At 39.5% G+C, this 26330-nt stretch overlaps 1 protein-coding gene and 1 long non-coding RNA gene across 7 annotated transcripts in view; one reads left to right on the top strand and one right to left on the bottom strand.

Annotated features, from left to right (window-relative positions):
* DSE (dermatan sulfate epimerase) overlaps positions 1-26330 on the top strand; it is an 86524-nt gene that overhangs the window by 34210 nt on the left and 25984 nt on the right. Inside the window, exon 1 of one of the 6 annotated variants that reach the window (XM_082730118.1) lies at positions 13147-13439. The exons of the other annotated variants lie outside the window; for them this stretch is intronic. The gene's annotated coding sequence lies outside the window, so the exon portion shown is untranslated. Of the gene's footprint in view, positions 1-13146; positions 13440-26330 lie in introns of those variants that run through there. 6 annotated transcript variants of the gene reach the window in all.
* On the bottom strand, positions 488-6348 carry LOC309864529. Its single transcript, XR_014311594.1, has 3 exons — positions 6303-6348; positions 5581-5758; positions 488-942 (listed from the first exon to the last, which is right to left on the bottom strand). It is a non-coding gene; the product is annotated as an uncharacterized lncRNA (long non-coding RNA).

The raw sequence follows: 26330 nt of genomic DNA, 5'->3' as shown, positions 1-26330 counted from the left end.
CCATTACAGTCCTTAGGAAGTTCTTGCAGTGATCTGGGACTAAAAACGAGCCAAAGCAGCAAAAAAATCACACAAATGATTATTGGATAACAGTACAGATCCTGAATCGCTTAAGAAAGGCTCAGTTGGGGGCGCCTGGGTGGCTCAGTGGGTTAAGCCTCTGCCTTCAGCTCAGGTCGTGATCTCCGTCCTGGGATTGAGCCCCACATATGTCTCTCTGCTTGACAGGGAGTCTGCTTCCCTCTCTCTTTGCCTGCCTCTCTGCCTACTTGTGCTCTGTCTCTCTCTGTCAAATAAATAAATAAAATCTTTAAAAAAAGGCGGGGGGCTCAGTTGAGGCTATTTCACATACTAATATGAAGAGATGAATGCATTTAAAAGAAATTTAAGATAGGATTGTAACAAAAAGGCCATGTTCAGCTCTCGGTGATAGTGCCTCGTTATCCTGTGTGCATTTCCAGGCAGCAGGCTTTTGTGCAGGCATTGTGAACCCTGGAGAATGGGCGTCGTGGAGGGTCTTTGGAGGCCGAGCAGTGCCCGTGCCTTGAGTCAAGTTTTATTAGCCTTGTATGCAGGTTTTTTAACCCCTGTAAACCGCAGTGTCATCTGTAAAATGTGGATGATCCTTCTCGTGCAGTGAGATAATGCATGTGAAGCTCTTCACACTATGTACCTGGCACAGAGTTTTACTAAAAACTCTGTTGTTATTACACGGAAATAGGTATGAACGAGGAGCTTGATTCTCAAGCTTCTTGGTACACAGGACCCCGTTTTACCTGCTCTGTCACTCTGGAGTCCTGTTCTTGAGAAGGATTCACTGTGAATCGCACGTTCCTCCTTTCTTCATAGTAGTTTTGCTTACTGATGGTCAGCAAATAAATCACAGAGGAAAGAAATTACTTCACCCTCGCATTGGAGCCAGTCAGCTACAGGAAGTCAGCGCTGGTGAGGGAAACAAAGAAAGTTGAACTTTGGGACAGAGAAGTAATTGTACTTTCGCTTGCAGCTGACTGAGTACTGAATCCTAACCGGCCGATTGCAGACTTCTGGAAAGTGACATCTGAGAGTGCATTTGCAAAATAAAGTAAAATAAACTAATAAGGTAAAGCGAAGGAGAGAGAAAAAGAAAAGCCTCTGGCATGTGGAAATGAACCAATCCGTTTCATTCCTGGACATTCCAGAATGAAGTGTGTGCCAGTCTTTCTCTGCAGAGCCCTGCTGGGCTCCAAGTACAGTTCCCTACAGTTGTTTCACAGACTTTTGACGTTTCTGAATTGTTCATTAAGGCTGGGAATCCAAGGAAGGGGGAGGGTGTAGCTGGGTTCCAACATGTGGAGCCCCAGTGCCGTGAGTGAAAAGATCAGGTTTTCCTCTCATGACCTTACAGCAGCAAAGACTGGGAGGCTTAGCCCAGAATGCACCTGGAAACCATTGGGTTCCAGGAGACACATCCAGGGGACCTGGGGAAGCAAATGCTGGGCTCTCAGAATACCCAGCCCCCAAGTCCCCCAGCTTTTTCTCATTCCTCTTTACCTTCCTTTTACCCTTCCCCCATCTCTTCTTTTTGCTTCTCTTTTTCCTCTCCTTTTCATTCTGTAATCTGAAAGAAGTCATTCCCTTTTACCCGACTTCAGATCCTTGGAAATAGAAGACTAAAACTGAGGACTATGGGGCTTTTTAGGATGGTTAGGTTTTTTTTTTTTTTTTTTTCTTTTTAAGAGATCCTACATTTATTTAATTTATTTTTTTTAAGTAACCTCTACCCTAACGTAGGGCTTGAACTTAGAACCCCAAGACTGAGAGTCTCTTGCTCTACCCAACTGAGCTAGCCAGGCACCCCTGATGAACGTTATGGAAACACATGTTAAGAATCTCTTCTTGAAGAGAATTCTCTTCTTGAAGGCTATTTAATAGGCAGGTTATTGCCACAGAATAAGAAACGAAACTCCTGGGCGAGAATTGAGGTCACGGGACCCAGAGCAGGAGGAAGCTTGTGAAAAGTTGCTAATCGAGAGGCAGCATGGGGTGTGCAGATTAGATGAGCATCTCCTTTAGAGTATGGTAGTTCAATACATGGCAGACAAAGTGCTCTCCATCTATTTCAAATGCACGTGAGGATAAAGTAGTTTTAACAGTGCTTCTTTCTAATAACAAATTTAAGATATTTTATAGCAGCTATAATCATACACAAGTGAACAGAAATCCAAAGTTAATTTTCTTTGGGAGATCGGTTTGTTGTTTGACTCTGAGAGTCAGTATTGGTGATGAGTGACCCTCTCTCTCCTACCTCCTGACCTTTTAGTGTCATTTTCCTTTTTAAGTGTAACAGGGGCTTTCAGAGCAGCCAGAGAGAGCTGTGCTTAGAGCCGGGGGAATCCTTGTCCCTTTTTTGATAGGGTTCTAAGTCAGAGTCCATCGCCCCATATATACAAAAAGGGCAGCACCAATGTTCCACATAGTCTTGACAATCTGGCATTTAAATGTTTCTAATATGAAAAACTTACAAGCATGAGGTTTGAATTTTGTGCATTTCTTGCCCCTTATCTTGAGAGAAGATATTAATTGGCAAGTGCTGCCTGTGTATCTGTATTCTATTCTAATGATGCTTCATAGTCATTTTTTTCTTAAGTTGGCTTTATCTGTGAAGTAAAATAACTGTTCATTTCTTTTTTTTTTCCAAGACTTTATTTGTTCATTTGAGAGAAGAGAGAACAAGCACAAGCTAGGAGGAATGGGAGAGGGAGAAGCAGACTCCCTGCTGAGCAGAGAGCCCCACATGGGGCTTGACCCCAGAACCCTGAGATTATGACCTGAGCTGAAGGCAGATGCTTAACCAACTGAGCCACCCAGGGGCCCAATAAGTATTTAGTTCTAATGATGACTTTAGTTCTAATGACTAAAGATGTAGAGTCTTGCTAACATTAGGTTCTTCCTAATGCTGGGCAGATATTTATAACTCCTAGAGTGTAATAATGTCATGAGTACGCCCATGGGGTCTCTTATAAGCCAGGTAGTTCATTTTACATAGTTATCTTCAGAATGGCTTTTTTATTTCCTCACCTTCTGCTGCCATATCCACTAAGGAGACTTGTTTCAGCCATGCTCAACAGCCTCTCATCCCTCTGCCCTTTTCCTTTCTGGTGTCGATCCGCAGTGTTAGGACAGCAGGAGGAGACATTGTTAGGGGCTGCCAGATCATTGTTTATCCTACATAAGCTGGCGGCTTGGAAGGGGAGGAATCAGGAGGAGGGGGAACTAGGTAGAAGCTCTTGATATCAGTTCGGGGAGGAAGTGAAGACCATAATTAAGACAGTGATGGTGGTGGGACGCCTGGGTGGCTCAGTTGGTTAAGCAGCTGCCTTCGGCTCAGGTCATGATCCCAGCGTCCTGGGATCGAGTCCCACATCGGGCTCCTTGCTCGGCAGGGAGCCTGCTTCTCCCTCTGCCTCTGCCTGCCTCTGTCTGCCTGTGCTCGCTCGCTCTCTCTCCCTCTGTCTCTGGCAAATAAATAAATAAATTCTTTAAAAAAAAAAAAAAAAAAAAAAAAAAGACAGTGATGGTGGAAAGACAAAGGAGTGACTTAGGACAGAGAATCTGCATGGAGATTGATGGCATTTGAGACACTTTGTCTCACAGTGTCGCAGTGTGCTGCCTTTTTTTTTTTTTTTAAAGATTTATTTATTTATTTATTTGGCAGAGAGAGAGAGAGAGAGAGATTCTAGAGATCACAAGTAGGCAGAGAAGCAGGCAAAGAGGGAGGGGGAAGCAGGCTCTTTGCTGAGCAGGGAGCCCAATGCGGGGCTCGAGCCCAGGACCCGGAGATCATGACCTGAGCTGAAGACAGAGGCTTAACCCACTGAGCCACCCAGGAGCCCCAGTGTGCTTCTTTTGTTAGAATTCTATAAATATCCTTTTTTTTGGGCAGGGGTAGTTAAAAATTACCTCTTTTCCTCTTAATCTTGAGTTTAGGCACCAGGTTGGGCATGAAGCCTACTAAAATAAGTAATAAAAATTTTAAAAATTGGGGTGCCTGGGTGGCTCAGTAGGTTAGAGCCTCTGCTTTTGGCTTGGATCATGATCTCAGGATCCTGGGATCGAGCCCTGCATCGGGCTCTCTGCTCAGCAGGGAGCCTGCTTCCTTCTCTCTCTGCCTGCCTTTCTGCCTACTTGTGATCACTGTCAAATAAATAAAAATCTTAAAAAAAATTTTAAAAATTGTCTTTATTTCATATCTGCAAAAATCAACCTATAAGTCCAATTCATTTATAACAAATGTGGTTACCAGTGAATTAGGGTTTTTTCTTTAATCGAAGTATAGTTGACATACAATAATAGTTTCAGGTGTATGACATAGTGATTGAACAAGCATATCAGTTAATAAATGCTCACTGTGATGAGTGTAGTCACCATCTGTCACCATACGACGTTATTACAATATTATTGATTCTATTTCCTGGGCTATATTTTCCATCCCTTTGACTTATTTTTTTTTACTTCTAGTTTATACCTCTTAATCCCCTTCATCTGTTTTGTCCATTCCTCCATACCCCCAGCTCTGGCACTTACAGTTCTCTGTATTTAGGAGTCTATTTCTGTTTTTTTTTTTTTTTTTTTTTTTTTTTTGGTGTGTATATGCTCATTTGTGTTTGTTTTCCTTAGGTTGCACATATAAGTGGAATCATATGGTACTTGTCTTTTTCTGTCTGACTTATTTCACTTAGCATAATACCCTCTAGGTCCATCTGTGCTGTCAAGAATGGCAAGATTCCATTCTTTTTGATGGTTGAGTAATATTCCACACATATATATACCACATTTATACATTCATCTGTCAGTGGACACTTGCTTATTTCCAGGTCTTGGCTATTGCAAATAATTATAAAATAAACACGGGGTACATATATCTTTTTTTTTTTAAGATTTTATTTATTTATTTGACAGAGAGAGGGATCACGAGTAGGCAGAGAGGCAGGCGTGGGGGAGAGGGAAGCAGGCTCCCCTCTGAGCAGAGAGCCCGATGCAGGGCTCCATCCCAGGACCCTGAGATCATGATCTGAGCCGAAGGCAGAGGCTTAACCCACTAAGCCACCCAGGAGCCCCAACACTTACTATTTCTTATCTCTTTGTTACTAGCCATTCTGACTGATGAGAGATAGCATACAGTCCTAAAAAGGCAGATTCCTGGGCCCTACACAGACTCAGTGAACCTCCTTCTTTTGGAGTGGGCCGAGTAACCTATTTTTTTTAACAAGTCCCCCCATGTGACTCTAAGACACACTAAAATTTAAAAAGGAAAGGAAAGGGACGTTTTTAAAAAATGGCACTTGGTTTTCGTCTTGGGCTAACTGGTTGCACGGCGATGCCCAGATGCGGGAGAGAATGGAGGAGAGAGAGGATGGTGAACTTTTTCCGTCTTTTGGTAAAGTGACAGTCTTTCTTCTATCCGATGTATCCATCTCACTTTGTTGATACCAACCATGTAGACAGATGAATTTCAAAGCCCTGTGTCCCTCTTGTCATCACAAAGGCTTAGAGTTACCGGCGGTAGGTATCTTGCTGTGTATTTATTATTGTACTTACTTGGGCCTCCCGGCCGTATCTGTTCCTCACGGAAGTTCAGTGTCATCCGCTTTCACCTGTTCTGTGGCTTCTGCATTGTTGCTGCTACACTGTTGACCTCAGGCCATTTTTCTCGTTCCTTGCCACGCTGCCCATGCATCTTGCTCTTGTTGGTGTCATTGCTGAATGTGGGCAAGCTCTTCAGGAAAAAGTATTTTTAGGTGTCAAAAAAATGATCAGCCTGTTCTCATCAGCATCATAAAACATGTCCCTGTCCCGAGCTGACAGATTTTTTTTTAAAGTCTTATTTTTCCCAGAATTTTGTAATTTCAGTGTTTTAAGCTTTTCACTGACAGACATTGATGTGCATCTCCCCTGTGGTCCGCTGGGACCACACGTGCTGGCATTTTCAACTCTGCCCCGAGTCTCGAGGCAGCAAGTTTACAATATAGCAGTGCAGAGTCTGCTTTCTGTCCTAGGAGTCCCAGCTGCGTCTGTCCCTTCCCCTCCAGCCCTCCTTGGAACTCAGGATCCAGTTTGCCTTTTCCTTCCTCTCTAAGATTTTTTCCAGCCTGTTACCCTTCTTAGTTTCCACAGTTACTATGTCTCATGTGACTTGTCAGTTTATAGTAGTAACTAGGTTATTTACTTCTTGGTTCTCAAATCAGGAGTATATAGCTTCAAGACGAAGCCCCCAGAAATGTTTATCTGGAAACATCCTGGCCTCTAACTTCTACCCTTACCTTGTCCGGTGTGATTCAGAGATGCCAAGAGAACCATGCAAACTTCTTATAGGGTGTCTTGGCTGTACTAGAATTCTAGTTCGTTCTAGAATCCTCTTGTTTGTACTAGAATTCTCTTCTTTGTACTTGAATTCTCATACCAGAGTTCTTGGTCCTACCCCACAGAAGCTCCTTGAGGGCAGCACCATCATCATTTTTCACTTTTGAGTCCTGAAAGCCGTATATGGTCACAAAGATGCTAATAAATGAGTGAATGCATGAGTTCATTTTGATTGAAAGTCTTTGCTTACCCAGAGCTAAAGTCCTGGATCTGTTTATAACTTTGCATCAGGTTTGGTACCTTGGGCAGTATGGGCGTGAGTATGTGTCTGCCTCACTGTTGCTTCGAAGGCCTGCCTGTAATCACAGAGGTATTGTTCCTTGGCCCGGCTGGAGGCCAGTAAGAAGTATGTCAAGATTTGACATCTCAGTGCATGGTCTGCTGGCAGAGTCAGATTACCTGCTCTCTGAAATGCCTGTGCACCTGGTACTCTCTCCTTCCCAGATCCTCAAATTTTGGCATCCAGCATCTTTTTTTTTTTTTTTAAGATTTTATTTATTTATCTGACACAGAGAGAAAGGTCGTAAGTAGGCAGAGAGGCAGGCAGAGAGAGAGGGGGAAACAGGTTCCCCGCTGAGACTCATCCCTGAGATCATGACCTGAGCCGAAGACAGAGGCTTAGCCCACTGAGCCACCCAGGTGCCCTGGCATCCAGCATCTTAATATGCATATCATATTTGTGGCTATTCCCTGTCAGTGACCTCAATAGAATTCTGTTCACTTTTCTGTTTTTTTCCCATTAAAACCACTTGCTTCAGTCTTTGAAATGTATGGTAGTGATGTTGGTTGGGCAGTGGGAGGTGATAGCTTATTGGAATTAGAGCAAGGACGGCAGAGGCAGATCCTGTGTTCTCATCCCATTTATGGGTCTGTGACCTGAAGCATGTTAGTTGGCTTCTCTGTGGTTCAGTTTCCTTACATGTGAATTGGTGATAAATGTAATACTGATGTCGTAGTATTTAGAGGATTAAATGAGTTAATGAAAGAGTATCTAGCGTAATGTTATTGTTATCTTTATTACTTGGCTCGTATTTTGTTTTCTTATAAATGGATGCCAACAAAGGTAATTTTCATTTATCATAAATGGATGTATATATTCATTTTGTTGATGTTTATTTTGTACTTATTCTGTTCTAGGCATTGTGGTAGGAATTGGGGATACGTTAAGTTCTACATCTTGCCTTATTGTTGACCCGCAGAAGATATCCACTAATAAATATGAAAGCAGATACGAAATGCTGTGATTGGGAAAGGACAGTGTGTAATGGGTAGATGGAAGCGGACTTCACCCAACATTAAGGCATTGGGGAAGACTTTCCCACTGCGGCCTGAAGGATGAGTTTTTAAGTTCAAAGACCATGACATAAGAATGCCCAGTACTTTTCAGGAACTGAAAATTTAATGTAGGGAGGAGACTAGTAATTGTTGAGGCTTTGAGTAGAGAGCCAGGTGCCACAAGACCTTGTCTACCGTGTGAAGGAAGGAGCTTGTACTTTTCCTGACAAGCACTGTGAGGCCATAGAAGGGTTTTAATGGGACAGTGACATGATCCAATTTCTGTGTGTGTGTGTTCTAATCTTTTCAATGCAAAATGAAACAGAATGCCATATGAACAAGTGTGTAGCTTAATAAAGCAACTAAAGGAAACTCCCTGGTGACCACAGCACAGGCCAAGAAATAGCTCTTTGTCTGCCCCCCTGAGAAGCCCCCCCTGGGCGCCCATCCCAATCCCAGCTCCATCTGTCCTCACAGAGTCCACCCTGACCTCAGACCTTCTGCCCTTGAGCTTCTTTATAGTTCATTCAGGTGTGCATCTCTTTTTCAAAGGTTAACTAAACCTTTTTTTTTTTTTTTTTTTTAATATGCTATTTCTCCTCCATCTATTTTTGTTACAATTTTTCTATGGAAGAGCTTGGGACCTTTGGCCTGAGCAGCTCCCCACAGTCTGGAGGTTGCTGACTGTGTGCTCAGGGGGTTGCTGGGGGAGCTCTTCTACCCTTGCTGCTTCCTGCAGACCAATGAGTTGCAGCCAACTGCTGTGATCACTCTGACAAGCGTGGGCGGTGACTATCTTCTCGTCAGGAGACATAAAATGGCTGCTGTTTTCTCCATGTGATAGACTTGTGTTTTAGGAAGAGTCTCTGACCACATGGGGAGAGTAGATTGGCGAGGTCAAACGAGAAAGACCAGTTAGGCCTTTTGTGTTTATACAGATGAGAGCCCGGAATAAGGTCTCTGAGAGTGGAAAGAAGAGCTGGGTTCCAGAAAGTCCTAAGAATTCATGTGTCTAAGACTTGACAACTGTATTGGAGGACAAAGAGGACAAAGGAATTTCTTCATGGGATGCTGAGAAAATGATGAGACCTTTTGGTGAGAAGGCAACACGTGGAACTGTTGGGGAATGCTAATAAAGGGTTCAGTTTTGGATATACTAGGTACAAAGTACCTATGAACCCAAGAAGAGATACTGAGTTCACCACTCTCCAGCGTTATTTTTAGCAGCTTCCTGTTTGCCCTGAGTGTATTGTGACTTTAAAAAATAAAGTCACCACAAAAAAGATTTCATCAAGTATAAAATATTCTTTCGAATACAACATACATCACTTCTGTGAATGATAGAAAAATGTAGAAGGAAAGTTCAAAGAAGGTCAGATTTAATTAAAGTAGGACTACCACAGTAAAGAAATGAATAGCAAAAAGAGAAGAGTGAAAAGAAAAGGCAAGGGCCTGACAGGGTGGTACAGCCACATGGGTGTTTTCATGTTACTTTGTGAAGCTGAAGCCAAAATGGAAAATTATGCAGGGAGCACTCCAGGAGGAAGGCATCAACTTGAGAGAATCCTCCTGATTCTTTAAAGTGAGAAAAAGAGAAGAGATTCTTGAGGAAGCGTGGGTAACTATTCAGGCTTGTAACAACAGAGTAAGCAATTTTGAGTTCCCTTCTGTGATTCATGTACAGGAAATTCACTCTTAGAATAAAAAATCTGGGGAAAGGAGAAGATAAGAATAAATCCACAGATATTGTGAAAACCTTATATTAACTTTACTATCTTCCTGCCCTAAACTTTTGGCCATAATTTTGAAAAACCAAATGGAATTTGCTGTTTTACCTTCTTTGGAGAACTTGTTGACACAGGAGAGATTTGAATATTACTGAATCCAGTTTGGATTTTTTCCTCTTGTTTGTTTGTTTTTACCACAGCCTGTCATTGGTCAGAAAAGGTGTGAGGATGAGATTGCATTCGGTTTTTGGGGTGGGGTCAACTTTTATTTTCAAAATGACGTAAGTCTAGAGTGAAACTTGGGAGTGTTTAATGCACATGGCATGTTGATGATAGCTTATAAGGTTAGCTCATAATTGAAACTTAGTTTATTCATTAATTTTTTTTTTCTGGCAACATATTAGATAGTACATCTTGCAAATGTTTTTATGATTCAAAAATTCTAAACTGACTTTTCCACTTTACTGCCAAACTGCTTTTTAAGAAGTACTCTAAAATTATGTCCCAAGGACATGAAATAAAAATAAAAAAAAAATTACTGATACAGACCACTGTTCGTAAGCATTATTTTATTGTCTCTCTTGAATGTAGTTGGCTTCAAAGCCAAACAGAATCACTTTGGGGAGGATGAGAGATGTTTTTTTGGATAGTGATAAAATTATTTTCCATTCCTGAATTGACTGCCTGGTTCTGTTGGGTGTTTTCTGTCTGCCTTTATCCTACAGTACCTTCTGCCCTCTGCTTTCAACCAGACTGAGCTGGTGCTCTGGGTTCCTTCCTGGTGATCTCACAGTGGGATTTCCCACAGAATTGGCTTGGCCCTGTGCTGGAAAGTACTCTGGGTGGCCAGGTCTCAAGCAAGCTCCACCCGCTGAAGCAGGGCCTGGGCCCAGGTCCTCTCTGCCTGGAGGATGCATCTGGCTGGCCGCTTGTTTGGCGTCCAGGGTACCCTTTTCAAACCTTTTTGAATGTGCCCCATAGTAAGAAACAGAGTTGGCATCACAACCCAGTATACAGGTAACTATGTGTGTGTGTCTGTGTGTATAATACATAAATATAATATACAAATATGTGACATAGAAGATAAATATATGAGTGAAAGTTGCATGAATCGGCTCTTGTATATAAGCCATGCTTTTCACCCCACAGTTTTCTGTTCTATTCCATTTCATTAAACTCAAATATATACAGATATACTAGTCATAATATACTAGTCATAATCCATTATATTTATTTCACAATCTATTAATGACTTGTGATTTAAAACTTGAAAACTCTAACATTCTGATAAACACATGATTCCTCTTCAGACGACCCTTTCTTAATATCCCACTCGAATCCTGCCAGTGAAGGGACTGCTCTACTCTTTGAGGTGGCCTCTTTCTTCCAAGATTTGAGTGCTCAGAGTCCTTGTTTCTGAAATATATTAGGAAGCATCTTTTTTTCATTAGGAAAGAGTGTAAGTCTGTGATTGATGATGCATTTCAGGTTTTCGGGGCTGAATGGAATAAATTCTGCAGCACGTTGTTTCCTTTTGGTGCCCAAATAAAATCAGCCACCACTCACTGACTGTTTCAAAAAGGCAATTTCAATAAAATCCTTAGAAAGCATATTATAAGGGACTAGTTTCGATAAAGCATTGAAACATGGGACTCTTAAGTAAATATTAACCCTACTGAGGAGATTATAGGAAAAAGTAAAATATCTTTTCATGTATTCTAGCACCTTAAATTTGGCCTCACTTTGGTTTTGATATTTTCCTCCCCTTACAGTGGCACGACTTAGCAATTTGAGTACAGTTTTTGCTTTGTTAAGCGTCCTCCAGTTTTTAAACTTGCTATTGCAGGTAATTCTTTTCTCTTTTGCATGTTGTGTGGTCAGACTAGTAGCGGATCGCTCTTTAAAATAAAGGGGAGCGGGGTGCCTGGGTGGCTCAGTCGGTTAAGCATCTGCCTTCAGCTCAGGTCATGATCCAGGGTCCTGGGATAGAGACCTGCATCAGACTCTGCTCAGTGGGGAATCTGCTTCTCCCTCTCTCTCTGCCCCTCCCCCTGCTTGTGTTCTCTTCTCTCTCTCAAATAAAACATAAAATCTTAAAAAAATAATAAATGGGAATAGCCTCATGTTCAGCGGCAGGAAGATGGCGGGTACAGGATGCCGGTGATGGCTGGTCAGGCTGGGGCAGCTGTTAGCAAAGTATTCATTGCTGGGGCAGCTATAAAAAATACCACAGATGGTGTGTTAACAAACAAATAGAGGCCAGGAGTCTGCCATCAAGTTGTCAGTGGGGTAGGTTCCTTCCCGAGGCTCCAAGGGAGGAACTGGCCCATGCCACTCTCCTGGCTTCAGGTGGCTGTAGGCAGCCCTTGGCATTTCTTGGCTTGTAGCTACATCACTCACCTCTCACACGTACCCTCCGCCACCCACACATGTATACTTCTTATCCCTCCATGCTTCCTATAGAGATATATTGTAATTTTAGTTAGATAAATTTTAAGTGTTTGCCGGTCGCCTGGGTGGCTCAGAGGGTTAAGCCTCTGCCTTCGGCTCAGGTCATGATCTCAGGGTCCTGGGATCGATTCCCGCATCGGGCTCTCTGCTCAGCGGGGAGCCTGCTTCCTCCTCTCTCTCTCTCTGCCTGCCACTCTACCTGCTTGTGATCTCTGTCTGTCAAATAAATAAATAAAATCTTAAAAAAATTTTTTTAAGTGTTTGCATATTTTAACAAGGCAAAATTTGTCGACATCTAAGCCCTATTGTATACTATGATCTCTTTTCAGTTTGTATACAACTTTTGTTTTCTTTAGGATTAATAACAGCTTTCTTGTTTTTAGTTAGTTTCCTATATATTTAGTACTACTTATCAACCAGACTCTCACTCAGCTACATAAATCCTCTCTCAATTTACACAAGACATTCTTTTTTTTTTTTTTTAGATTTTATTTATTTATTTATCGGAGAGAAAGTGAATGCACAAGCAGGCAGAGTGGCAGGCAGAGGCGGAGAGAGAAGCAGGTTCCCTGCCGATCAAGGAGCCCGATGCGGGACTCGATCCCAGGATCCTAAGATCATGAGCTGAAGGCAGCGGCTTAACCCACTGAGCCACCCAGGCATCCCACACACATGACATTCTTTTTTTTTTTTTTTAAATATTATATTTATTTATTTGATAGACAGAGATCACAAGTAGGCAGAGAGACAGGCAGAGAGAGAGGAGGAAGCAGGCTCCCTGCTGAGCAGAGAGCCTGATGTGGGACTCGATCCCAGGACCCTGAGATCATGACCTGAGACGAAGGCAGCGGCTTAACCCACTGAGCCACCCAGGCGCCCCACACATGACATTCTTAATGACATTTTAGGTCCTCCCCGTCCAAGAACATCTTTTCTATAAAAACTTACAGAAGCTGAAATGGCATAAAGCAAAGCCAGTTACCATTAATTTATATGGAAATATTTTTTAGTGAGCCTGGACCCCCAAAATAACCTGTCTTAGATTGTTCTGATGACTTCGGACGCAACTTACTAACAGTGCACAAAATAAATCCTGATAAAGCGTAGATGCTCAGACACAGTTTTGGCAGCCTGATGCTGAGATACTTGTGTAGTTCCCAGGGAAGGCGCCTGGTGGCGCCACTGTCACCGCTTAATTGAACAGCCTCCTCATTGCTTGCTACAAAACAAATGCTTAATGCTTTTTTCACTTTTCTACTTCTGCTGTCAAAGCGAAAATCCTCTTCAGATTTCTGTCAGCCAGCAAAAAATGCGTACTAATGTGTGGCTTTCGTAAAAGTGATCTTGTAGATTTTAAACTTTGGGAGGGTGACAGATACCTGTAATTTTAACGGTTCATCTTGTGAGAGAAGTGACTAACCAGAACTTTTTGAAATGCCGTGGTCTAGATCTACTGTCCAGCTGTTGACTTGTTCTCCTTTTCTGTTTTGTTTTGGATTCCCTGTGCCATGAGAGTCATGTTGTCCTCTTCCTAATTTGGTGGGGAAATTCTCCATTGGTTTCCAGAGACAGTGTCCATGAAAGGTAAATTTTGAAACCTTGGGTGTCTGCATGTGTTTCTTTGGCCCTTGAACTTGAGTGTAGCTTGGCTGGGTATGGAATTATAATCTGGAAATTGTCTCCCTGCGTTTTGAAGACGTTGTTCCATTGTCTTCTGGCTTCTAGTGTGCTGTTGAGATGTCTGATCTTGCTTCGATTCCTGATACTTTGAATGAAACCCAGTTCTTCTCTCTGAAGCTTTCTTTGGGTCCGTTCTGTCACCAGTGTGGTGAAATTCTGGGTCTTGGTTTGGGATGAGTCTCTTTTCAGCCACGTCCTATGCATCTGATGGCCTCTCTCCATCTTGAAACTCCTGCATTATAGTTCTAGGAATTTTTCTTGATATATTTGATTTCTTCCCCTTAGTTTTTCTTTGTTTTCATTTTTGCTTTTTTTCTTATTCAGATATTCAACCTCTGGGGCCAAACTTCTAATTTTCTTTTCCATCTTCTATTTCATTGTCTCATATCTCTCTTGATATTTATTCAGCTTTCAATCAGCCCTCCTTTGGAGCTTGTCTTCCTGTTATTTTTCATCTTTAAGAGTTTTTCTTTGTTTTCAATCCTTTTTTATAACTGCATAATTTTTCCCCCTAGCTGCACTTATCATTTTGTTAATCTGGACCTCTTCTTCCCTATTATGGGATTTCCTTAAATCTCTGGTAGTCATTAACTGTCTAGTCATATATGTAGAATTTTATATTAGTCTCCTCTTGTGGCTGAAGCAAAATTACCACCGACAGTGACTAAAACAATACAGACTTACACGAGATAAGATGTAAGGTTAGAACTCTGGGGTGCCTGGGTGGCTCAGTGGTTTGGGCTGCTGCCTTCGGCTCGGGTCATGATCTCAGGGTCCTGGGATCGAGCCCCGCATCGGGCTCTCTGCTACGCAGGAAGCCTGCTTCCCTCTCTCTCTCTCTCTGCCTGCCTCTCTGCCTACTTGTGATCTCTGTCTGTCAAATAAATAAATAAAATCTTTAAAAAAAAAAGATGTAAGGTTAGAACTCTAGCATGGGTCTCACTGAGATAAAATTATGGTGTTAGTAGGACTGCATTTCTTTGGAGAGGCTCTGGTAAGAGCATTATCTAGTTCCTAGAGGCCACATAAATTCCTTTGCTTGGCTCCTTTCCTACACCATCTAAGTCAGTAACATTGAATTTCTCTGGTTTTTCCTCTGTAGTCACATCTCTTTATGACCATGGCCAGGAAAAATTCTTTGCTTATTTATTTAATATTTATTTGAGAGAAAGGGAAAGAGATAGGGGAGCAGCAGAGGGAGAGAAAGAGAATTCTAAGTAGGCTGCATGGCCAATGTGGAGCCCAACACAGGGCTTGATCTCACAACCCTGACATTGTGACCTGAGCTGAAATCAAGAGTCAGGTGCTTAACTAGCAGAACCACCCAGGTGCCCCTGGGAAAGATTCTTTGCTTTTAAAAACTTACATGTTTGGATTTGGTTCACCTAGATAAACTAGGATAATCCAGTCCTTCATTTAATCACATCATAAATGCAGTCCTTCATTTAATCACATCATCACAGCCCCCTTTGCCATAGAAAGTAATATAGCCATGGATTCTGGAAGCTAGGATATAGATAGGATGGAGAAGTCATTGAAGACACCATTGTTCTGCCTACATCAGATTTTAAATAGCCGATTGTCCATTCTGTGTGTGTGTTGGGGAGAAGGTTTTGTGCCCTATAGGGCTGATAATAATTTGACTCCACCTCTTTCCTTAGGAAACCTTTGCTGTCAGAATCTTTAGATCTTTATTCTAGGTCATAGAGTACTCAGCCTTTATGTATCGTGTTATGTTTGAAATAATCATTTTTAATTTGCATGTTATAAAATTTATATTGGATTTTAGAAGATTAATAAATATGTAAAGATACATAGAATTATTATAACTGATCAGCTGCTGTAAGAGTCAACATGTATAAGTTGTCATTTTTTTCTGAAAATTTTAATTTTGAAAACTTTCAAATATGCATAGAAGTTAATTATGTAGTCAATATCTACTTACATATGGAATTCCTGCATTCAGCATGTATTTGTATTTCCAGAGTCAATTTTGCCTTGGTTGATTTTCTCTAACTACTTGTCTGTTTTGTGTTTCATAGATTTTTGTCTTTATTTTTGTTTACTACCATTAATGTTGGATTTAATTTGCCCTTCTTTTCTAGCTTCTTAATGTGGAAGCTTAAATCATTGATTTTTTTTTAAAGATTTACATATTTGAGAGAGAGAAAGAGACAGTGCACATACAAGTAAGAGTGGAGGGAGGGGCAGAAGGAGAGAATCTTCAAGCGGACTCCCTGCTGAGCCGGGAGCCAGATGTGGCTAGATCCCTGAGATGAGCCAAAACCAAGAGCTGATGCTCAATTAATTGACCAGGAGCCCCTTAGATCATTGTTTTTTTAATACCTTTTCTTTTCTTCTCTCTTTTTCTTTTTTTCTTTTTTTACAGATTTTATTTATTTATTTGAGAGGAAAAAAAGAGTGCACAGATGTGGGGAGGGGGCAGTGGGAGACGAAGAAGCAGCCCTGCCAAGCAGGGAATCCAAGACCCCTGAGATCACAACCTGTGTCAAAGGCAGACACTTAACTGACTGAGCCACCCAGGAGCCACTTTACGTTTTTAAGAGAGAGAGAGAGAGAGAACATGTGTGCACCCACATGCGCACACAAGGGTGCGGGGAAGGTGCAGAGGGTGAGGGAAGGAGAGAGTCTTAGGCAGGCTCCACGCCTAGTGCAGAGCCTGACTTAGAGATCATGACCGGAGCCAAAATCAAGAGTTGGACACTTAACTGACTGAGCCACCCAGACGCCCCTCCTTTATCTTTCCTCTAAGGACTACATTAGCTGCATCCCACAAATTCAGACATGTTATATTCTCATTATCATTTGCAGTAATTTGTATTTGTAATTTGTTCTTTGATCCATGAGTTATTTAGAAGTGAGAGTAGCTTTTATAGATATATTCAACTTTTCTAGGTATCTACCTCTTATTACTATTTTAATGCCTTCGTTGCAGAAGCATACTTAAAATGATGTCAGTTCTTTGATATTTATTGAGACTTGTTTTATAGCCCAGCAGTAAGTAGGCTTTGGTGAATATTCCATGTTCCCTAAAATAATGTGTGTGCTCAAAAAACTACTAGAACTGATAAATGACCTCTGTAAACTCACAGGGTACAAAATCCATGTTCAGAAATCTGTTGCATTTCTATGTACTAATAATGAAGCAGCAAAAACAGAAATTAAGAAAATAATTTCATTTATAATTGCATCAAAAATAATAAAATACCTAGGAATAGACTTATCCAGAGAGGTGAAAGACCTGTACTCTGAAAATTATAAAACATTAATGAAAGAAATTGAGGACAACACAAAGAAATGAAAAGATACTCCCTGCTCAGGAATTAGAAGAACAAGTATTGTTAATATGTCTGTACTCCCCAAAGCGACCCACACATTTAATGTAAGTCCTATCAAAATATCAATAGCATTTTTTACAGAACTAGAGCAAATAATCCTAAAACTTGTATGGAACCACAAAAGACCCTAATAGCCAAAGCAATCTTGGGAAAAGCAGAGCTGGAAGCATCGCAATTCAGGATTAACTTTGCGGTTATACTGCAAAGCTATAGTAATTGGGGCACCTGGCTGGCCTTAGTCACAGGAACATAAGACTCTTCATTTTGGGATCCTGAGTTTAGCTCTACATTGCGTGTGGAGATTACTTAATAAATAAAACATAAAAACAACCTAAACTGTGGTAATCAAAACAGTATAGTACTGGGGCAAAAACAGACACTTAGATCAATGGAACAGAATAGAAAAGCCAGAAATAAACCCGCAATTATATGGCCAGTTAATCTTCAGCAGAGGAGGAATGAATATCCAATGGGAAAAAGTCTGTTCAACAAATGGTGTTGGGAGAGCCACATGTAGAAGAATGAAACTGGACCACTTTCTTTGACCATGCACAAAAATAAACTCAAGATTGGTCATGGACCTAAAATGTGAGACCTGAAGAACTGATAGAACTCAACACCAAAAAACACTCTAATTGAAAAATGGGCAGAAGACATGAACATTTCTCCAAGGAAGACATCCAGATAGCCAACAGACACATGAAAAGATGCTCAACATTGCTCTTTCATCAGGGAAATGCAAATCAAAACTACAGTGAGATAGAGCCTCATACCTGTTGAACTGGCTAAAATCAAAAACAAAAAAAAGCAACAAATGTTGAAGGGGATGTGGAGGAAAAGGAACCCCTGTGCACTAATGGTGGGATTGCAAACTGGTGTAGCCACTGTGGCTGCACCAGTGTGGAAGTTCCTCAGAAAGTTAAAAATAGAACTATCCTATGACCCAGTAATCACACTATTGCCCATTTACCACCCCCCCCCCCAAATTTAAAAACGCTATTTCACACACTGTTATGTTCATTGAAGCATTATTTATAATGGCCAAATTATGGAAGCAGCCTAAGTGTTCATTGTCAGATGAGTGGAGGGGAGGATGTGGTACATACACACAATGGAATATTATTCAGCCGTAAAGAAGTGGGGTCTTACCATTTGCAACAACATGGATGGAGTTGGAGAGTATAATGCTAAGTGAAATAACTCAGAGAAAGACAAGTACTGTATGGATTTCACCCATATGTGGAATTTAAGAAACCAAATAAGTAAAGAGAAAAAAAAGAGAGAAACCAAGAAACCGATTCTTAAGTATAGAGAACAAACTGATGGAACCCAGAGGGACAGTGGGAAGGAGGGTAGGTGAAATAGGTAAAGGGGATTAAGATAACGCTTACGATGATCATTGAGGAATGTATTGAATTAATGCATCGCTGTGTTGTACACCTGAAATTAATATATTAAACACTGCATGTTAACTATGGTGGAATTAAAAAATTCAGTTTTTTAATTCATCCCACAGTTGTGGGATGTAGTGTTTTATAAAGGTCAATTAAGTTCAGTTGGTTGATAATACTCTTCAGATCTTTTATATACTTACTAATTTTTTTCTTTTTCTGACAATCTATAGAAGAGTATTAACATCTCCAACCATAATTGCAGATCAGTTTTTTTTTTTCCTTTCTGTAGTTCTTTTTTTAAAGATGTTATTTGAGAGACAGAGAGAGAGAGAGAGAGCGAAAGCATGAGTGCACTAGCAGCGGGGAGGGGCAGAGGGAGAGGAAGAAGACGACTCCCCGCTAAGCAGAGAGCCCGATGCAGGACATGATCCCAAGAATCCGGGATCATGACCCATGTCAAAGGCACATGTAACTGACTGAACTACCCTGGAGCTCTCTTTCTTTAGTTTTGCCAATTTTTGCTTTGTATATTTCTAAAGACCAATTAAGAGGGTACAAACATTTAGGATTATTTTATTTTCATGATGAATCAACACATTTTTATTATAAGACTTACCTTTTAATATCTGGTAATATTCCTGTCTTAGAGCCTACATTGATATTAATATAACCATTCCCACATTTTTTTTAATGTTTATCTTTTCTCATCTTTTACTTAAAACTTATTTTTTGTGCCTATATGTTTAAAGTATGTCTTTGTAAATACATTTCCATTTTGTTTTTTTACATACAGCCTGACAATCTCTTTACGTGGTGGGTTTGTCTCTTTACTTTTATTGTAACTAGTGATGATTGGGTTCAAATGTATTAACTTGGTATTTGTTTTCTATTTATCTCTTTTGTTTTTGTTCCTCTATTTCCCCCCTCCTGCCCTCATTTATATTAATCAGGTATTTTTTCGTATTTCTTTTTAGTGTTTCTGTTAGCTTTTAGCTATACTTTGAGTTACCCTAGTAGTTGCTATGAATTTCATTATTTATAAGATATAAATTATACCTCTTCAGAAAAGATGTAGGAAACTGACAGCAGTGTAATTCTATTTCCGTCTCCCCCTTTATGCTCCTACATGATATTTCTACATTTGTTATAAACCTCACAATACATTGTTGTATTTTCTTTAAAGAGACACTCATCTTTCTTTAAAGTTTAGAATGAGTGAGTATTCGTACACCCATACAAATATAAAAGAGGTAAATGTCTTTCTATATTTGCCCACATGATTTTCCTTTTTGGTGTTCTGGATTCCTCTGCATAGAGTCCAGGTTTCATTTGTTACCATTATCAGCCTGAAGGAGATCTTTTAGCATTTCATATAACACAGGTTTGCTGGTAACAACATTGCTCAACTTTCATTTTATCTTAAAATTAAAGCTTTAATTCATGCTCATTTTTTTCTACCTTTATTTAGGTATAATTGACAAGTAAAATTGTAATGTATTTAAGGTGCACAACAGGATGATTTGACAAACATATACACTGTGGACGCATACCCATCACCAATTGATTAACGCACCCGTCACCTCACATATTTACCTTTTTTTAAAATGAGAACGCTTGAGTTCTGCACTCTTAGCAAATTTCAATTATACAACATGGTAGTATCGACCATGGTCACTATGTTACACTTTAGCTCATCAGACCTTATTCATCTTTTTTTTAAAAAAAGATTTTTATTTATTTATTTATTTATTTGACAGAAAGAGTGAGAGAGATCACAAGTAGGCAGAGTTGACAAAGAGGAGGAAGCAGGCTCCCTGCTAAGCAGAAAGCCTGATGCGGGGCTCGATTCCAGGACCCCAGGATCATGACCTGAGCTGAAGGCAGAGGCTTAGCTCACTGAGCCACTCATGCACCCCCAGACCTATTCATCTTAAAGCTGAAAGTTTGTACCTGTTTCTCAGCCTCTCCGTGTTTTGCCTACTCCCCACACCCTAGCAACAGTCATTCTCTCTGTTTCTATGAATTTGACTTTCTAAAAAAGATTTTACATATACTGTACAGTATTTGTCTTTTGCTGTGTGAATTATTTCACTTAGCTTAATATCTTCCAGGTTCATCCATCTTGTCACAAATGATAAGATTTCCTTCTTTTTTTTTATGGCTGAATAATATTCTTCTCTCTGTGTGTGTGACATTTTCTTTATCCATTTATTTGTTGACAGACAAATAAAGTTGTTTCCACACTTGGGTATTTTGAATAATGCTACAGGGACCATGGGAGTACAGATATCTCATCAAGATACTGATTTAGTTTCCTTTGCATATATACCCAGAAGTGAGATTGGTAGATCATAGGGCATTTTTGTTTTCAGTTTTTTGAGGGTACTCCATTCCATTTTCCATAGTGTCTGTTTATGTTCCTACCAACAGTATATGAGAGCTCTCTTTTTTCTACATCTTCACCAGTATTTTTCTCTTGTCTTTTTGATAATACCCATTCTAATAGGTATGACATGATCATCTCGTGGTTTTGATTTGTATTTCCCTGGTGATGAATGATTTGAGTACCTTTTCATTTACTTGTTTGTATATATTATTTGGAAAAATGTATATATTGTTTTGGAAAACTATTTGGTTCCTCTGTCCATATTTTAATTAGGATTTTTTTTTTTTTTTGCTATTGTGTTATGTAAGTGCCTTGTATATTTTGGATATTAACCCATTATCAGATATGTGTTTTGCAAATATTTTCTTGAATTCCATAGGATGCCTTTTTATTTTGCTCATGCTTTCCTTTGCTATGCATTTTTTTTCCCCCCTGAAGCATTTTAGTTGTTAGGTTGTCCTACTTGCCTGTGCTTTGGAGGTCAAATCCAAAATATCCTTCCCAAGACCAGAATCAAGGCGTTTTTTTGCTGTGTTTTTTGTTCCAGAAGTTTTATGGTTTTAGCTCTTATGGTCAACTTTGGTCCATTTTTATTTGCTTTTTGTGTATAGTATAAAATAGGGGTCCAGTTTCATTTTTTCTCGTGAGGTTATCCAAGTTTTTCAGCACCATTTTTTGAAGACACTATCCTTCTATCATTGTATATTCTTGGCTCTTCTGTCAGAAATTAATTTGCCATATATGCACGGATTTATTTCTTTGCTCTCTGTTCTTCATTCATCTATGTGTCTGTTCTTGTGCCAAGGCTATACAGTTTGATTACTGTGGCTTTGTAGTATTGTTTGATATCAAGAAGCGTGATGCCTCCAGCTTTGTTCTTCTTTCTCAAGATTGCCTTGGCTTTTCAGAGTCTTTTGTGATTTCATATGAATTTTAATATTTTTTTCTTTTTCTATGAAAAATGCCTTTGGAATTTTGGTAGGGATTGCATTGAATCTATGGGTGGCTTTGGGTAGTATGGGCAGTGAGGACACCAGCAAAGAGCCCAACCTATCCACCCAGGTGTTACCCAGGAGGAAGTACTCTGTGCAGACTTCGAGACTCTCTGCTTCCCCCACTTCCTAGGCAACCAGTGACGCACTTCTGGCTGCTGTGAGCCAATGACTGGCCTCTCTCCTTTAGCCCCTGTCCAGGAGCCTGGTGATAGGTACCTCATGGGAACTGGCCAGCCCATCCTGAGCCCCAGCCCCTTCCTCAAAATATTTTTGAAGTGGTTGAATTACAGATATGGGAATCTGGAGGGCTGGAGGGGTTGTGGGAATGGGGAGAAAGTGAGGAAGTTTCATTGGCTAGTAAATATCTCCACAGAGAAACCACTGATGGCCCCTCAGGCTTATAAAGCAGGGTTTGGTTTCTGACTTCAAGGAGAAAAAAATTCTTTCAATTCATGAGCATAAGATAACTCCCCACTTATTTGAATGTTCTTCAGTTTCTTTCATCAGTGTTTTATAATTTTTAGTGTCAAGATCACTTACTCCCTTGATTAAGTTTATTTATAAGTATTTTATGCTATTATAAATGGGATTTTTTCTTAATTTCTCTTTCTGATAGCTCATTGTTAGTATATAGAAACAATTAATTTTTATACCTTGACTTTGTATCCTGCAACTTTACTGAATTCATTTATTAGTTCTAACAGTTTTTTGGTTTTTGTTTTGTTTTGTTAGTAGAGTCTTTAGGGTATTCTATTTATAAATCACATTTTTAAAAAGATTTTATTTATTTATTTGACAGAGAGATCACAAGTAGGCAGAAAGGCAGGCAGAGAGAGGCGGGGAAGCAGGCTCCCCACTGAGCAGAGAACCCAACAAGGGGCTGATCCCAGGACCCTGAGATCATGACCTGAGCGGAAGGCAGCGGCTTAACCCACTGAGCCACCCAGGCACTCCTCATATTTTCTTTAAATAGAGTCAGTTTTACTTCCTCCTTTCTGATTTGGATACTTTTTTCTTTTTTGCTTAATTGCTCTGGCTAGTACTTCTGGTACCATGCTGAATAAAAATGGTGAGAGTCAGCATCCTTCTTTTGTACCTGATCTTAGAGGAAAAACTTGCTGCTAAGTATGATGTCAGCTGCGGGTTATCATATATGGCTCTTATTTGTTGAGGTATGTTCCTTTTATACCCAGTTTGCTGAGGTTTTATGATGAAAGAATATTTAAATTTGTGAAATGCTTTTTCTGCCTCTGTTGAGGTGATCATATGACTTTTATGCTTCATTTTATTAATGTGAGTATATCACATTTATTGGTTTATCTTTCAAAAGACCAGCTTTTAGTTTCATTGATCTTTTCTGTTGTCTCTTTAGTCAGTTCTATTTATTCCTGCCTAATCTTCATTATTTCCTCCCTTCTGCTAACTTTGGGCTTAATTTTTTCTTCTTTTTCTAGTTCCTTGAGATGTAAATTTAGCTTATTTGGGACCTTTCTTTTTTCTTAGTGTAGGCTTTTATCATTATGAAATACCCTCTTAGAACAATTTTTGCTGCATCTAATTTGTTTTGGTATGCTGTGTTTCCATTTTCAGTTGTCTCAAGATTTTTTTGATTTCCCTTTTGTTTTCATCTTTGACCCACTGGTTACTTAGGAGCATGTTGTTTAATGTTCACATATTTGTGAATTTTCATATAATTGATTACTAGTTTTATACCATTGTGGTTGGAAAATATGCTTACTACAATTTTTTTAAATTTATTGAGTTGTGGGGCACCTGGGTGGCTCAGTTGGTTAGGCAACTGCCTTTGGCTCGGGTCATGATCCCAGGGTCCTGGGATTGAGCCCCATGTCCGGCTCCTTTCTCATCGGGAAGCCTGCTTCTCCCTTTCCCTCTGCCTCCTACTCTGCCAGCTTGTGCTCTCTCTGTCAAATAACTAAATAAAATAAAAAATAAAAATAAAATAAAATTTATTGAGTTGTTTTGTACCTAACATATGATCTGTGCATGAGAATATTCCACATGGGCTTGAGAAGAGTGGGTATTCTGCTACTTTTGGATGAAATGTTTTCTATATGAATATGTGGTCTCTGTGTATATATGTCTTTATATATATCTTTATAGTCTAATGTGTCATTTTGCTTTTATTTTTGGTTTTGGCTTTTTGGTCTAATGTGTAATGTAAGTACAATTTTCCTTTCTGATTTTTTTGTCTGGATGATCTTTTCATTGTTGAAAGTGGGGTATTGAAATTTCCTACTATTGTTGTATTGCTCTGTTTCTTCCTTCAGAACTGTTTATATTTGCTTTATATATTTAGGTGTTCCTATGTTGGGTGCATAAATATTTACAAATATTATCATTATGTAATAACTTTCATTGTCTCTTGTTATCATTTGGCCTAAAGTTTATTTTGTGTGATCTAAGTGTACCTATTCCTGCTCTCTTTTGCTTTTTCATTTGCATGGAATGTCTTTTCCCATAACTTCACTTTCAGTCTATAAATCCTTGAAGCTGAAGTGAATCTCTTGTAGGCAGCATATAGATGGGTCTTTTTAAAAAATCCATTTAGCTTCTCTGTGTTTTTTGATTGGAGAATTTAATCCATTTATAACTTAAAGAATTTATTGATATATATGGATTTAGTTGTTAATTATTTCCTGGCTGTTTTTTAGTTCTTTTGTTACTTTTTTCCTCTCTTGCTCTCTTACTTTCTGATTCAGTGATTTCCTGTGATTCCTTTCTCCTTTGGTTATCTGCTATAGGTTTTCTGCTTTGTAGTCAATGTAAGGCTTACATCTTATAGGTTTAGCCAAGTTTTAAGTTGATGACTTTACCTGCAACAAATATAAAAACTCTACACTTTTATACTCCTCTCCACCACATTTTATGTTTTCAGTGTCAGAATTTACATTTTTTAATAATGTGCATTCATTAACAAATTATTGTATTTGTATTGTATTGTATTGTATTTTTAATAGTCTTCTTTTAAAATTTATACTAAAGTTATAGTGATTTCCTTACCATGATTAAATATTAGAGTATTCTGAATTTAAGTATTTATTTATTTTTAGCTGTGAATTTTATACATGTTACTACTTATCATCCTTTCATTTCAGCTTGAAGAAGTTCCTTTAACACTTCCTATAAGGCTGGTTAATGGTGACAAACTCCAGCTTTTGTTTGTCTGGAAAACTTTATTGCTCCCTCATTTCTGAAGGACAACTTTGCTGGCTAGCATATTCTTTTTTTTTTTTTAAGATTTTATTTATTTATTTGACAGCGAGAGATCACAAGTAGGCAGAGAGGCAGGCAGAGAGAGAGGAAGGGAAGGAAGCAGGCTCCCTGCCAAGCAGAGAGCCCGATGCGGGCCGAGCAGAGAGCCGGATGCGGGACTCGATCCCAGGACCCTGAGACCATGACCTGAGCCGAAGGCAGTGGCCTAACCTACTGAGCCACCCAGGCACCCCTGGCTAGCATATTCTTGATTGGACTTTTTTTATTACAACACGTTGAATATATCGTCTTGCTCTCTTCAGGCCTGAGAGGTTTCTGTGGAGAAATCTGCTTATAGTCTTATGAGGGTTCCTTTGTATGTTAACAAGTTGCTTTAGTTTTGCTACTTTTGATATTCTTTATCTTTAGTTTTGGACAATGTAAATGTATCTTGTGAGTCTGCTTAGATTCATCTTTTTGTAACTCTTTGTGATACCTCAATCTGGATGTCTGTTTATTTCTCTCCACTTTAGTCATTATTTCTTTGAATAAACTTCTGGCCGTTTCTCCCTTTTTTCTATCTAAGACAGTTATAATGTTTATATAGGTACTCTTGATAGTGTCCTAGAAGTCCCTTAAGCTATCTTTACTATTTTTAAATCCTTTTTTCTTTTTGTTCCTCTGATAGGATGAATTCCACTGCCCTGGTCATTCTTTCCACTTGATCTAGTATGCTGATGGATCTCTCTTTAATTTTCCAGTTGTATTTTTTTTCTTAAGATGTTATTTATTTATTTGACAGACAGAGATCACAAGCAGGCAGAGAGGCAGGCGGGGAGTGGGGGTGAGGGGGGAAGAGTAGGCTCCCTGCCAAGCAGGGATACTGATGTGGGGCTCGATCCCAGGACCCTGGGATCATGACCTGAGCCAAAGGCAGAGGCTTTAACCCACTGAGCCACCCAGGTGCCCTCCATTTGTATTGTTATATTCTTTAGCTCTGTGATTTCCATTTGGTATTTTTTAATATTTTCTCCCTTTTTGTTGAAATGCTTGCGTTTCCCATACATTGCTCTTCTGACTCTGGCAAGCATCTTTATGATGGTTATTTTAAACTCTCTATCAGGTAATCATTCATTTTCATTTCATTAAGATTGCTTTCTAGAGATTTATCTTGTTCTTTTTTGGGAGCATTTGCCCTATTTGTTTATTTTATTTTGAACATTTTAGTATTTATTTCTGACATATTTAATTTTAAATATTTGAAACATTTACATAGTTTACAATGTGCCATGTCAGAATCATATTACAGATATTACACATAATTCCATGATAAACAACCTTATGCATATGTGCTTTCATATTCATAGAGGTGTATCTTTGAGGTGAATTTCTGTAAGTGATATAACCAGGACAAAAGATAAAATGTGTACATAGTTGTGTTAAATTAT

The sequence above is a fragment of the Mustela nivalis genome, assembly GCF_964662115.1.
Source record: "Mustela nivalis genome assembly, chromosome: 5".
Lineage (NCBI taxonomy): Eukaryota > Metazoa > Chordata > Mammalia > Carnivora > Mustelidae > Mustela > Mustela nivalis.
This window is presented reverse-complemented; position numbering and strand designations above follow the sequence as displayed.